We start from the raw sequence: 12,945 nt of genomic DNA, 5'->3' as shown, positions 1-12,945 counted from the left end.
AGCTCCTGCCCTTTCCCTTCTGGAAAACTGAGGAGACTCACTGAAGGTGCCTCAGAGAAGAACCCCACAAACCGACAGCCTTACCTGTGGCCATTCAGAACATTGCATCGGTGTGTGTTTAAAACTATGAATAAAGTCAGAGACAGCGCATGCTCAGCAGGCAATTTAAAAATATTTATAACATTGTTGTCTCGAAAACAAATTTCCTCAAACAAAGCAAAACTCACATTTCTTACCCATGCCAAGCTTAACGTTCTGAGACAGAGCTGTTTTGGAGTTTTCCGTTGGGGGAAAAAGGTTTCTAAAAAAAATTTTTTTGAGCTGAAAGAGAATAGTTCTCCCTTCCCTTTTGGGTACTCTTAAAGGGGTGGAATAAATTTCTCTTCAAGTTTCAACAAAACTCACCATTGGGTATAAAAAAAAGACATTGCACATTAAAGGTCCATGAAAAATAATTTCACAACAAGTAACAAGAAGCTAAAATCTACAGGTCTGAAGGATGTAGCGGTCACCTGAGTCTTTAAGGCAGTCTTGTGTGTTGCAACACAAAAACATACACATACAATCAGAATCTAGTATGTTCAATATGGCAAGAATAATGTATAGACAACCTTAGGCATACTGAGAGAAGTTACGCTTTTTCTTCTAACTAAAATCTGAACTCTCCAAAACTAAAAAAGACATACATCAAATTATAGGGTAAATTCAGCAAGAATTGTCAGTATAATTGCACAGCAAGCGTGGAAAGATAGCTGATCACACATTGGTTAGCTAAATTTTGAGATACATAAAATAAAAATTCGATTGAGTTAAGGTTTTAGAAGTACTAATTGCAGCAAAAATGTCCGTCTTTCTCCTGCTTGGGAATTTCTCTCTCCCTGCCTTGAATACCCTAAATACCCCATTTACCACCTATCACCAAACCCTGACCGAACAGCCCACAGATCTCAAAGACCTTATTTAAATCTCTTACTTAATCTTAAGTCTCTGAATGGATTGCAACTCCTGCTCCACTTTCCAGTGGTGCTCAGCTGGCCTCACAAAAGCGCCACAGACATATCCTTAACTATCTCTGATGTTTTCAAGCTCAACAGAGGGTGCCAAAACGAAAAAAAAAAAAAAAAAAAAAAAAAAAAAAAAAAGGATCGGAAAAAAAGTTTATTAAAGTGAAAGCAGGAGCCCAGATTTGAAGAAGTTGCCTCTACTTTTATTTCCCTCACAACTCCGCACAGGTGTTTCCTACCTCACGCTGCTGTGCACGCTGCTGAGGAGGAGGGGTGAGTGAGGGTGGGGGAGTGGGCCAAGGTCTGACCGGCAGGCATCAGGAGCTGCAGCCTCCTGTGTTAATGGATGGGTTTAAAAATGGACCCCCACCCCCAAAAGCCTGGAATGAGGTTTCTTTTTGGCAAATGATTAAACCACTATACTGAAATAATTAAAGCTTTGTCCTTAAATAAAGCATCCGATCAACAGAACAAAAACAATGATAAAAACTGCACACACATATGCATGCGTGCACACACTCTGACACACAGATACACAAAACTAGCGGGTGAAGGGAGAAGGAAATTAAATAAAAGAAAACAAACAGAGTCCTAACAGGCCATTCTCCAAAAAGAAATCTAAATAAAAAGTCATATGATATCTGATAGTGCAGGACACGTCGCCAAGAACCAGAGCGGATTGCCTCCAGGAAGAAAGGGCCAGTGTATTCCAGCTCAAAGAGCGTTTCTTTCTTCCTCCTCTGTGTTCCCCTTTCTCCTCCACTGAGAGTGTGTTACTCTCAGGTCAGACTTAAGAAGAATCCCAGAATGACAGCTATCACCTCTCACTGTACTCTCCCGAACAGCTAGCTGACGGGCTGCCTGACTTGGGGGGTGGGGGTGGGGGGCTACTGCTGCGTTCAGCAACAGCCCTTCCTCTTCCCTGTCCTCCCTCTGTCCCTCTCAGAAAATCCTCTGGCCACCCCAAACAGCAGACGGGGAGAGAGCTGAAGGGTGAGGGGAGGACACTCACACACACAAACCAAAATATGCAGGTACAACAGCTGCAGCAACAAAAGGATTCAGGAGAGGGGGAAAAAAGAGAAGAAAAGAAAAAGAAACCAAGCAAAGTGTGGGGGGGCTGGGGTGGGGAGCAAGGGCAGAAAAAAAAACCCCACGCCTCTTGCCTTTAAGCTAAAACTTTTTAAAGACTTAGTTTCTTTTATTTTTGGTGAGTGACTTTCATTTTAGGATCGTTTGCTCCTCAGCACCTTTAAAAGCATTACAAATTCTACCAAAATATAGACATTTGAGTGGAATTCAAGAATTTCCCTCAAGAAAACATGGAACTGTGACAAGTGACCTGCCCTAGAAATTTTGGATTTGCCCAAACTTCCCTTACTTCTAGTATCTTCCCATGAGGTCAAGTGCTAGCTCGGCCACCCAGTGCCAGGCTTAATTTGAGGGTCATTACTGAAGGAGCACACACATAGACGGGTTCTCGAAAAGACCCCTTGTTATCAAGTTACTTCAAACACAAGGCATTCAGCCCTCCCAGCCAGGAGGGCTGACTAGTGAGGCGTTGCCCTCTGCCCCATAAGCCCTGTGCCCTTTAGAAACACAGATAGACACACAGTTCATACACACGGGAAAATATATGTACCTTCTTATAGTGTCCGACCCCAGGGATAATGAATGAGTTTTATTTTTCCATAAATGGGAGAAAGAGGAGAAGGAGAGAGTTTCCGACTCGTGAACAACTGTTGTAGTTGTTCCCTCTGAGCCACAGTTAGGTGCTCAGTCTAGTCTGCATTTTCGGGGTTTTGTGGTGGTGCTTGTAACTATTTCCCCTCTGCTCAGTTTAGTGTCCATTATGTACCTCAAAAGATTACCAAACGACACTCAAAATATAAACACATTAAGAGTAGAACTTTCAGAAAGAAAGCATTTCCCTGGGATTATAAGTCAAGGATATTAGTATAAAAATATAAAATGTACAGCATGTATTAAAAGATAAACTGTTTACTATACTTGGCACATCCAGTTCCTGTCCTGATTTCTCTTTTCTTTTGTTAGAGGATTAATTTGAAAGTGATAAGCATTCTGGAATGTTTGCTACAATCACAAATTCATAGTGGAAATACATACGCATAGGCAAAACATCAAATAGAATACAAAGCTACGTGGCACTCAGAATTGTTGAGCAAACCTCCGTCTAGACTACATTTTGCTTGAACTAATATATCATAGATGGGACAAGTAATCTCTCTGGGGGTTTGGTAATTTATATCATAGAAACAAAATATAAACATCTCCTCCCTTCCTACCTCTCCTTTATAACTGACAAGTGACACAAGAGATGCTCTTTACACAGATGGATGCAAAAACTTGGGAGATCAAATGGGCTGATGTACCCCACTGGTATTTTGGGAGCTCCAATTCCATAATTAACTTTTTACCCAAGTGGCAAAAGTAGAGGATGTTCTTGCCCCTAAATCAATTATTTGATGGACTCTCATCCTTTCTTCCACAAGATTTCGGGGACACAAAAATGGAACAGACATGCTAAGAGAAGATGCACACTGAGCAACTTCTGCAGTGAGTAGGGAAAGAACAGCAAAGCGGGCAGAGGAACAGTTGAATTTAGAAAGACTAGAGGAGAAAAGAGCAACACAGCCAACTTAATTAGTCATTCCTTTTAATTTTCCATGTATATATGTAGGGGTGATGGAGAGAAAAGATAACTAGGTTTCTTTTGAATGTCTTTGTGTCTTTATAGAGTAATGTTCTGTTCCTGACTCTTTCTTTTTTAGGAAAAAAAAAAACTAATAAAAATAGAAAAACATATATCAGACATTAAGCCCCCCCCCTTCCCTTTGTAAAGAACTCTTTGTTCTCCAGTGAAAATGCTGAAAAATCCCCGGGCAGCTACTCCCTGAAACAAGTGCAAAACACTTAGAGGCTTTTGGGCTGGCTGGGAGCCAGGAACCCTCCCGCTGTCTGGTTAGAAGAGGAAAAAAAGAAGAGAGAGGGGAAGACTGATGGGAGAGAGAGAGAGAGAGAGAGAGAGAGAGAGAGAGAGAGAGAGAGAGAGAGAGAAGAAATTGGAGCTTCCTTTTAGCAGACATAGGAAGCAGCGTTTTTTCTTTTTCTTTCTTTCTTTTTTTTTTTCAAAACTGGCGGTCAAGCGTTAAGTAACTCCCGTCTAAATCCACCTGCTAGAAATGAACTTGGGTACCCCCCAGGGGTGCACAAAGACAGGGAAGACAGTAACACACTCCACACTCTCTCCCACCCCCGTGTACGTACTGCTTCCATTCTCCCTGCTCCCATACACAAATGCCCACAGCTTCTCACGCCGCCCCTCTTACCCCCCAACAACAAACACAGCAAAATACATGCTCCCTCAGTCTTCTTAAAAAAAAAAAAAGCCTTTCCACCTCGGTTGCGACACAGTGATAAGGGGTAGAACATCTCATACCTGGTGTGAATGCTAATCAGTCAGGAGTTCTCCTTTTCCCAAGACAGGGAACTGTTTCCTTCCAAATTTATTAGAACCTCCTCCACTGCCTCTTTGAAAAACCTTCTTTGTCACCCTCTCCCAAGTCCCGATACTTCTTTAAAAAAAAAATGGCTTCGGAGCTCCTTCTATTCTTGATATTGATTCTCTCTCTCCCCCCACCCCTCCTCCTCTCTCCTGTCTGTGTCTCTTCTGAGTGGTCTATTGATAAGTCCCTGGAGGCACTGGGTCAGCCTGCCCGTAGGAAACCAGACACAATGCACAAATCTCCGAGTGCCATTCTGCCATCAGCAAGCAGACCACGTTTAGGAGAGAGAGAGAGGGAAAAAAAACAGTAGAGCAAGAGACAGAGAGAGAGAGAGAGAGAGAGAGAGAGAGAGAGAGAGAGAGAGAGAGAGAGAGCGCAAACGAGGGAGGGAGAGACTGAGAGAGAGAGGAAGAGAGAGGGAGGAGAGAGAGAGGGAGAGAGAGACACACACACCGAGAGGAGAGAGTGTGTGAGAAAAAGACTGATTGGAACAGGAGGGAGGGAGAGAGAGAAAGGGAGAGGGAGAGAGAGCGCAAGAGGGAGAGCGACACTGCCAGTCAGGTTAATCATCCCTACTTTAATTAGCTGTTCGGCTTAGACATAAAACAATTGAATTTGAATGATCTGTCAGCAGGCTCGGCTGAACCAGAGGGGAAAGCGAATATTACAAAAAGACTGTTGGTGTGTTCTGATAAGCAATACTGCTCGTGCTGACAAACCCTCAAAGGGGGAACTATTAAAACTTACAACTAAACAAAAAGTGCACATACAAATGGCACTAGATAGAGGTCTTTTTAAAAAAAAAATGCAGTTTTTCTCCCCTAGTTTTAGAAAACGTAGATATTTGTAAGCAGGTGCCGGCATATTAGGGTTTGTATGTCATGTGTGAAAGTTTATTACCGATGGTCTAGGAGTGTAGCAGACAGATGCTGCAGAGAACAAGACAGGTACAGTCAGATGCCGAGTCTAGATCTTGGAGGGAGATGGATGCTGGCAAAAAGGAGGCACCATGGCAAGAGATCAGCACAGACAAAGTCAGTGGGCAGACAGGCAGACAGATTTTAGGCATGGCACAATCTTGTCTAAAAAGGCAAAAGTTCTGATGCAATAATAGGTGCAAAACAAGCCATCCACCCCCCTCTCCCGGGTGCACTCCAAGGTACAGTTAAAATGGATTAATCTTTGTGACAAACAGAGCTGGCAAGGCAGACTACAGCAGACACTGAAGGCGATTTGCAGACCCAGAGAATACAAAGCTGGAAAAGACCTAGAGATGAGCCTCTCCCACCCCTGATTCAGCTAGGGAGAAACCGAGGCCCAGGAACTCGGAGCAATAAATCACAAAAAGGCAATGACTGTGTTAACACTAGAACCCAGAGCTCTAGAAGCCTGGTAAGCCATCTCGCATATCACCGAATGCTAGGATTCCTTAAATATTCTGGCCCAACAGATACGAAAATCACTCTTGCCTCCGAAGTGGTAAGATTATACTCCCTATAAAGAATTAGTGCAAAATCTCCCTCCTCCAAACATCCATATCCAAGAGGAAATGATCTTTGGTTCAGTTTGAATGATAAGCATAAGGGATTGAAGTTCTCCATTCATTTTCAGAGTAGAACAGAGAAATGTAACATTATGGGGGTCCCGTCTGAGCAAGGTATAGCTTGTGCTACATTTTCAAGCTAACACAATCAGTGGATTGATCTGCAAAGACCTCGCCCAGAGTTTACAACCTCCTTGGTGAAAATCATCTGCTGTGTGCCACCAGGTAAAAAGATGTGGCTTTTTCATACAACATATTTCTAAAATACAGGCACAGTGTGGGTGAAAGAGGTTGAGTCTTTCAGTTTATTATAGTTTTAAATTACTAATGAGATTTTCTACCCGGAAGATTAGCTATGGGCAACTTTTCTGATATATTTCAATAGAAAACAAGCCACCAAAAGTAAAAGGGGCAATTGTATTATTTGCTCATGAATTTGATCACACTCTGCATAGAGCTCTTTCTTGACAACAGAAAATTGAGGGTGCATGTTTTAAAAAGAGGAGGTGCTTATAAAAAGAACGGTGCCATCAGATGTTACTGGAGAGATTAAGCCTCTTGTCCTAAAACAAGAATCATGATGTGTATAAAAGCAAAACTGTCAGTCATGCTTCAGTAACGACGGCTCTACTTAGGGTGTGAGAAGAAAACCGAAAGAAATGTCAGGCACCTGGAACTCACTCAAAAGCAAGGTATCCGAAAGATGTCCTAGCCAAAGTGACTTAGTTCATTTGCACACTGGCCTCTTTACCAATAGCTGCTGTGACCAGTCAGAAATACAAGGTCCATAGCCAGTTTAGGGGCGATGGATAGAACTGATTTTGACATTGACTGATCTTTCAGCAGGTCTCAAAGTATATTATATGTCAGGAAAAGCCCAAAGCAGGGAAGGGAGTTGTTTACAAACGATTGCCAGCACAACACATGCGAGGGCCACAAACTGCACAGCACACACAGCTTTATAACATTTCACGAGACACAGCTTTGCTCTGAGCCTCAGTTTTCCCATCTGTAAAATGTGATGTTCCTGGCCCAGTTCTATATGGCAGAGATTAATAGAAACAATGAACATAGATCTGTAACTACCTGGCAATTATTGAGAAAAGCTAAATAAGCAATATTAGGAACTGTGTGCTGGGTGTTTTCTATTCAAAGGCAGACAGTCCAGGACATAAGACCAGACAAGAAAGCTAAGTTAGAAGATGGAGGCTTTTATTAGAAAGGGCTGGCAATAGAGATCAATGAAGTTTAGAACCCCACATTTCTAAAATCTCAACTTGCAATGTGTTAGGTCATCTGAAGGCCAGGAAATCTCAGTATTCACAATTCAAGAAATATCTCCTGGCTCAAAATAAAGACGAAAGCTGGTATATTCTAGGACAGTTGCTTTGGATTCAGCACTCTATTATGAATTACTGTCACAGCAATGCTATGAGTTAGGTACTCCAGTGCCTCCACTTCATAGCAGAGGAGACTCAAGTACAGTGAGGTCATGGAATTCGCTAAGTTACAGAGCTGTAAACAGGACTGGGATTAAACACAGGCAATATGACCCTAAGCCTGTGTTCTCAGCAACAGTGCTAGCCTGGCACCCAGTAGGTCTCCCGAACTAGTCGGTTAAATGAACAGCAGTGAATCAAATGCATCTAAAAATGTCATTAGGAATAACGTAAGTCTCATCGCCATCACTGTAGAGGACCTGGAGCTTGGACTATGTTGGTGCCTCTGAGGCGCAGCCCTTGACTAGAAGCCAGGGGGCACATGCCCTGGCACAGCACTGAGACTGGATGGGGTGAAGGCTGCTGACTATGGCCACCCAGGGCATTTAAGCAACTGATGGTATTTTTAGCACTTTGAGGGTAGTGTTAGCACACAGGTTATTAATTGGCTTAATTCCAGCTTGGATAATTACATCGTGTCTCTTTAATTTTTCCCCTGACAATGCTATCCGTCACTCCCTGTCACAGACGTGCTCTTTTAAAAAGCATATGAACACACACAAACATGTAGTTATATTTAAGGTTTGCATAATCACTTAGGCTGTTGCTTCCCCTTCCACACTAAATGTTCAGTGTATAGTAGACATGTAATAAATAAATGAACAAGGAAAAAATGAAAGTCATTATGAAACAAAGATAACTAGTTAAAGCCAGAATTTTTTATTTGGCAATCAAATAAACAGATTATTAAACCATTTCCTTGGTGACAGGATTCATATGTATACATACATATATATATGTATTATATATGTATATGAATATATTATATATATGAATTATGTATATATACATATATATGTATATATACATATGAATATATATGTTCACATATATATATATATGAATATGAAAAAATATATTTGAAGAGTTGATGACTTGCTTATGATAAAATAATTTCCTTATCAGGCATATTTTAAGCATAAATATGTCAATGAAATTTCTGATATTTTCAGAGTAGACAAAAGGACCAAGTACTGAACATATAGTATGCTAATATAGTTCCCATTTAGAATAGTTAGTAATCCGGTCATTTGATCCTGACTTATTTGGCAGTTGCTGTATAAAATCTCCAAACATTACAGGAGAAACCTAGTTTAAATAGTGCAGAAGCTTGACAATCAAAAGTAGACACACCCCTCTCCTTTTTCCAAAGAACTTTTAGTTTATGAAAGACTGGACATGTCCACACAACACCGTAAGAATCTCCCAGAGGACTGTGTGTTAGTCACATGTACAAGTAAGTAGCTTCACACATGGTACATCACACTTTATTGGTGTGTACCTACATGAATAAATCACCAATGTAAGGCATATGGAAAACAACAAAGGGGTTAATTTATTTACTGTGCATGAGAGTTTCTAGACCTTTGCTTCTCCAGCTTTTAGTTCAAAATTCCATGCATACTCTGCACATAATAATAAATGCCATAACTCAGCATATGCCAGAATCTGATTTACTTTCAAGCACCTTTTCTAGTTCAGCTCTTAGTCTTCCTTCTTATAAATATCCTTTAAATAATTCTTTGTGGCCCTCTGCGAATCACCACTTAAAAGTCAGTGCTTATGGGGTGACTCTAATGTTATAGGAAGACTGGTAGCAAACAAGTCCTATTTCCTTTTGAGAACCAAAGGTTAATTCCATGACATCATCTGAAGCCAGGCCTAAATACCATAAACAAACAAACAAACAAACAAATAGCCTGTCCTCATGTCTTTGGCACTGGTCATCTGTAAGTGACAGCCTTCTTATTACTTACTCATGCTTTGAGACTGACCTCTGTGGGAACAAGTCTTACCATTTTGTTTAGCATATTTAATATAGTGCCCACATGACTACCACTCACACTGGTAGACAATAGCCAAGCTGTAAGTATGTAAGTACCAACTGTTTCCACAGTTCTTAGTACAATGTTTTTATCTTGGCCTTTTGTTGCCAGTATATAAAATGAGTACGCATATTACCCTAACACTAGTAATTTGATGCTGTAAATAATATTATTCAGTAGGATATTTAAGAATTAGCCAAATGAAAGTACTCATATTGTTTATTTATTTTATAGCTTCACCAGTATTTTTTACAGAAGTCCTTAGAGAACATATTCCAAATTCAAAACTTAAGTTAATCTTGAATTAGAAGAGAAGTGGACAATATTAATCCTGAATATTATAGATGGTAAGCAAGTCCTTGGTTTTAAAATGCATTTGAGTGGTAAGAAAAATGTTTTCAGGAGAAGCTTTCTCTGTAGCAGAGGAAAGCTAAGTTGTAGAGATGACTTTTCTGATAAGTCTACGGCCAAACAACTGATGACAAGCACCCACTCTGGGACTCACCCCCCGGCCCTCTCCATGTTTGCCCTGCTCATACTTTCAATGTCTTCACTTGCACAGTCCTGCTTTCTGAACTTAATCTTATGAACATACTGCAAAGGCACTGTGCTAGACAGAGTGATGAACAGCCCCGCAACACACCCATATCCTGATACCCGGAATTTGTAGGTTACCTTATATGGCCAACGGGGTCTTGTGGATGTGATTAAACCAACCCTGTAAAGATGGGGAGATTATCCTGGATTTCCTAGGTAGGCTATAAATACAATCACAAGTTCTCCTAAGAAAGAGGTAGGAGGTTCAGTCAGTTGATTGGCAAAAGAAGTTGGGGTTGGAGCTATCCAAGAGAGCAGTCATAAGTCAAGGAGTACAGAGGTATTCAGAAGATAGAAAAGGCAAGGAGGTGGGCTGTCTTCTAGTATCTCCAAAATGAATGAGCTCCAGGAGGACCTGACTTAGTGCAGTGAGACAAATTCAGACTTTTGCTTTCAGAACTGTAAGGAAGATAAATATGCACGGCACTAAAGTATCAGGCTTATGGTACTTTCGTATAAAGCCCATGAAATTAATATAGGTACCATGAGCTACTTTAGTCTGGATGTTATCTCTTGATATAACTGAAAAATTCTTAGCTCTTTTTTGTTTTGTTTAGTTTTGTTTTAATTCATTTTGGCAGATATATTACTTTGTTGGTTTGAACGAGGCTTATGTTACAAGAGCCTTTATTAGTCACATTGCCTGGCTGGCAAATCATTGATGAGCCTTTCCTTTTTGCTGTAAGAACTCCTTTCTGGGTCCACATAAAGCCACATACTTAAAACAAGTAGTTAAGAGGTCCACTGAAGATCCCGGAAAGGCACTGGCTGAGGGCTAGCACTCACATTTCTAGTTAATTCCCAGCCGCCCATTCTAGGTAGGAGGAAGTTGAAGGATCTGCGTCTGATTCTTTATTGTTTACTTTTCTGTATGTGAATGTGCCTCTGTGCATGCTATATTTGTGCAGGTGCTCACAGAGGCCACAGGAGGCATCACATACCACATGGAGGGTGTGATACTCTGACCTGGCCATGCTGGCTCTGGGATACAAACTTGAGTCCTACAGAAGAGCAACTTCTGAGCCATCTTTCCAGCACTTCAGTGTCAATTTTTTGAGGGCCAGAAGACCTGAACACTCTTTCATAATGTTGAAGTATTTTTTTCTTCTTCTCTCCATATTTGTTCTGTTCTTTCCAAATGGAGTTCAGAAACAGAGAAATAAACAGCTCGAGGCAGCACACCTACAGCTAACTTCTTTCAGAAAACCTCTTGCCTTACTGAATCCCTGCCATCCAGTTACTGCATGCAGTCTGTTGGTCAGTGCCCCTAAGAGAGTGCTCCCTAGACAGTAACATCAGTGTTGGTTAGAAACTGCTGGACTGTAAATCCTTGGGCCTTACTCTAGGCTTGCTCAATTAGATGCTCAGTGGTAGATGCCAGAGTATCTGTATTTGGTAAGCCTGTTAGGTGACTTTAAAGTCCAGATGAGAACCAATGTCAACTGAAGTTCAACAAGGCTAAGAATAACCATGGTGGATTGTGAGGTTGTCTGCTAGCTTGACTGTGGCTTCAAAGCTTGCTATGTGGCCTTAGACCATGATTTTAATCTCATCACCAATAAGGGGAGAACAAGTTCCATTTATGCAAAAGAAATTAAAAACATAGATATGAAAAATTCATAGCTTGGAATTATTTATTGTGGAAAAAAATGCAATTTGGACTGCAAGTGTTCTAGGACCAAGGTGCGGAGGACATCTTGATATTTCACGTTGACAGAGGTTCTGGGACAGTAATGATAAAAGGCTTAGGAAGTTACAAGTTTCAAGTTGCAATGATGACTGGATGTTTGTGCACAACCGAAGGATGTGATCTAAGTAAGAGGCCCTGGCATTGCTGGACTCTAGGACTAAGTGCCAAGATTTTTTGATCTGAAACTCTCCCTGTTCAATGGACTGCAGGATTTAGTGACATCTTTGCACTCTGTACTGACAGCAAACAACCAAGGCCTATGCATTCACAGCCCATGCCTCTTCCTCAGTTCCCAGGTGCACACTGGTTAGCAAAGCAGTCCATTATCACTAGTACTTCTAGACAACATTCTGAAAGAGATTCTCCAGGAAACCAAACTGATTATGTTCACCTAATTTTTAATAGAAAATGCATAAATCTTAACAGGTGGGAAGGATTGTTCAAATTAGGATTGAGATCCTTTTTAGATACAGAAGTCTACATTCTTCATAGGTTATAAAGGACTAATACAACCATTAGATAGAACCATGCTTTTCGAAGGAAACCATCAGGATTCTGTCAGTATTTGATTAATGTAAACTCCTTATTTACAAAGGTTTCTTTTAAGTTGGAAAAAAACACATCATACAAGGCAGCTAAATATCTTTTTTTCCCCTTCTTGCATGGGATTATAGCAAGTGCCCCTGTGGCCTGAGGGAGCTTCCTTCCTTTGAAGAGCAAAGCCTCCACATCACGTTTTGGTAGTTCCTCTGTGCCCTGCAGGATGGCTGTGATAGGGTAAAGGTTCACACCGGGTCCCTGTTTCTGCTAAGCCTGTCACAGTGTGTGAGTGGGGAGAGGCAGATGTCCTCTTTAAGAACTTTGTGTCCTCAAGCATATCATCTGTCCTTTTAAACCTCACAGACTTTCTACTTGTAAAATGTGGATACCATGTGCCTTGGCAAACTTACTAGTTGTTCTAAGAATTAAAACGGATGATCTATCCAGGATGCTCTGTGAACTACGGGTCCTAGCTGGTATTGCTATTCTGATTACTCACTCTTCAGCAGGAGAGTGCAGGTATGCATAGCAACTGGGAATGCTAGCTTGTATATATGGTTTCATATGATGTTGTTCATACATCCATGGTCCCTCCCAACAACTCTAATCATTCAGGTTAAAACTAAAATGGTAATTATGGATGCATTTTCTTTAAGTCTCCTATGTCACCTCTCTTTGATCATGATTAGTTGCATGCTAAACAGACAGTGCTATAGAAT

General features: G+C 41.0%; 1 protein-coding gene across 31 annotated transcripts in view; it reads right to left on the bottom strand.

Moving 5' to 3' along the window:
- Zbtb20 (zinc finger and BTB domain containing 20) overlaps nucleotides 1–12,945 on the bottom strand; it is a 726,359-nt gene that overhangs the window by 115,123 nt on the left and 598,291 nt on the right. The window contains exon 1 of one of the 31 annotated variants that reach the window (XM_029544684.1): nucleotides 4,465–4,803. The exons of the other annotated variants lie outside the window; for them this stretch is intronic. The gene's annotated coding sequence lies outside the window, so the exon portion shown is untranslated. Of the gene's footprint in view, nucleotides 1–4,464; nucleotides 4,804–12,945 lie in introns of those variants that run through there. 31 annotated transcript variants of the gene reach the window in all.

Source organism: Mus pahari, chromosome 12, assembly GCF_900095145.1.
Source record: "Mus pahari chromosome 12, PAHARI_EIJ_v1.1, whole genome shotgun sequence".
Classification (NCBI taxonomy): Eukaryota; Metazoa; Chordata; class Mammalia; order Rodentia; family Muridae; genus Mus; species Mus pahari.
Note: the sequence above shows the minus strand (reverse complement) of the source record. Positions and strands in the feature narration are given on the sequence as shown.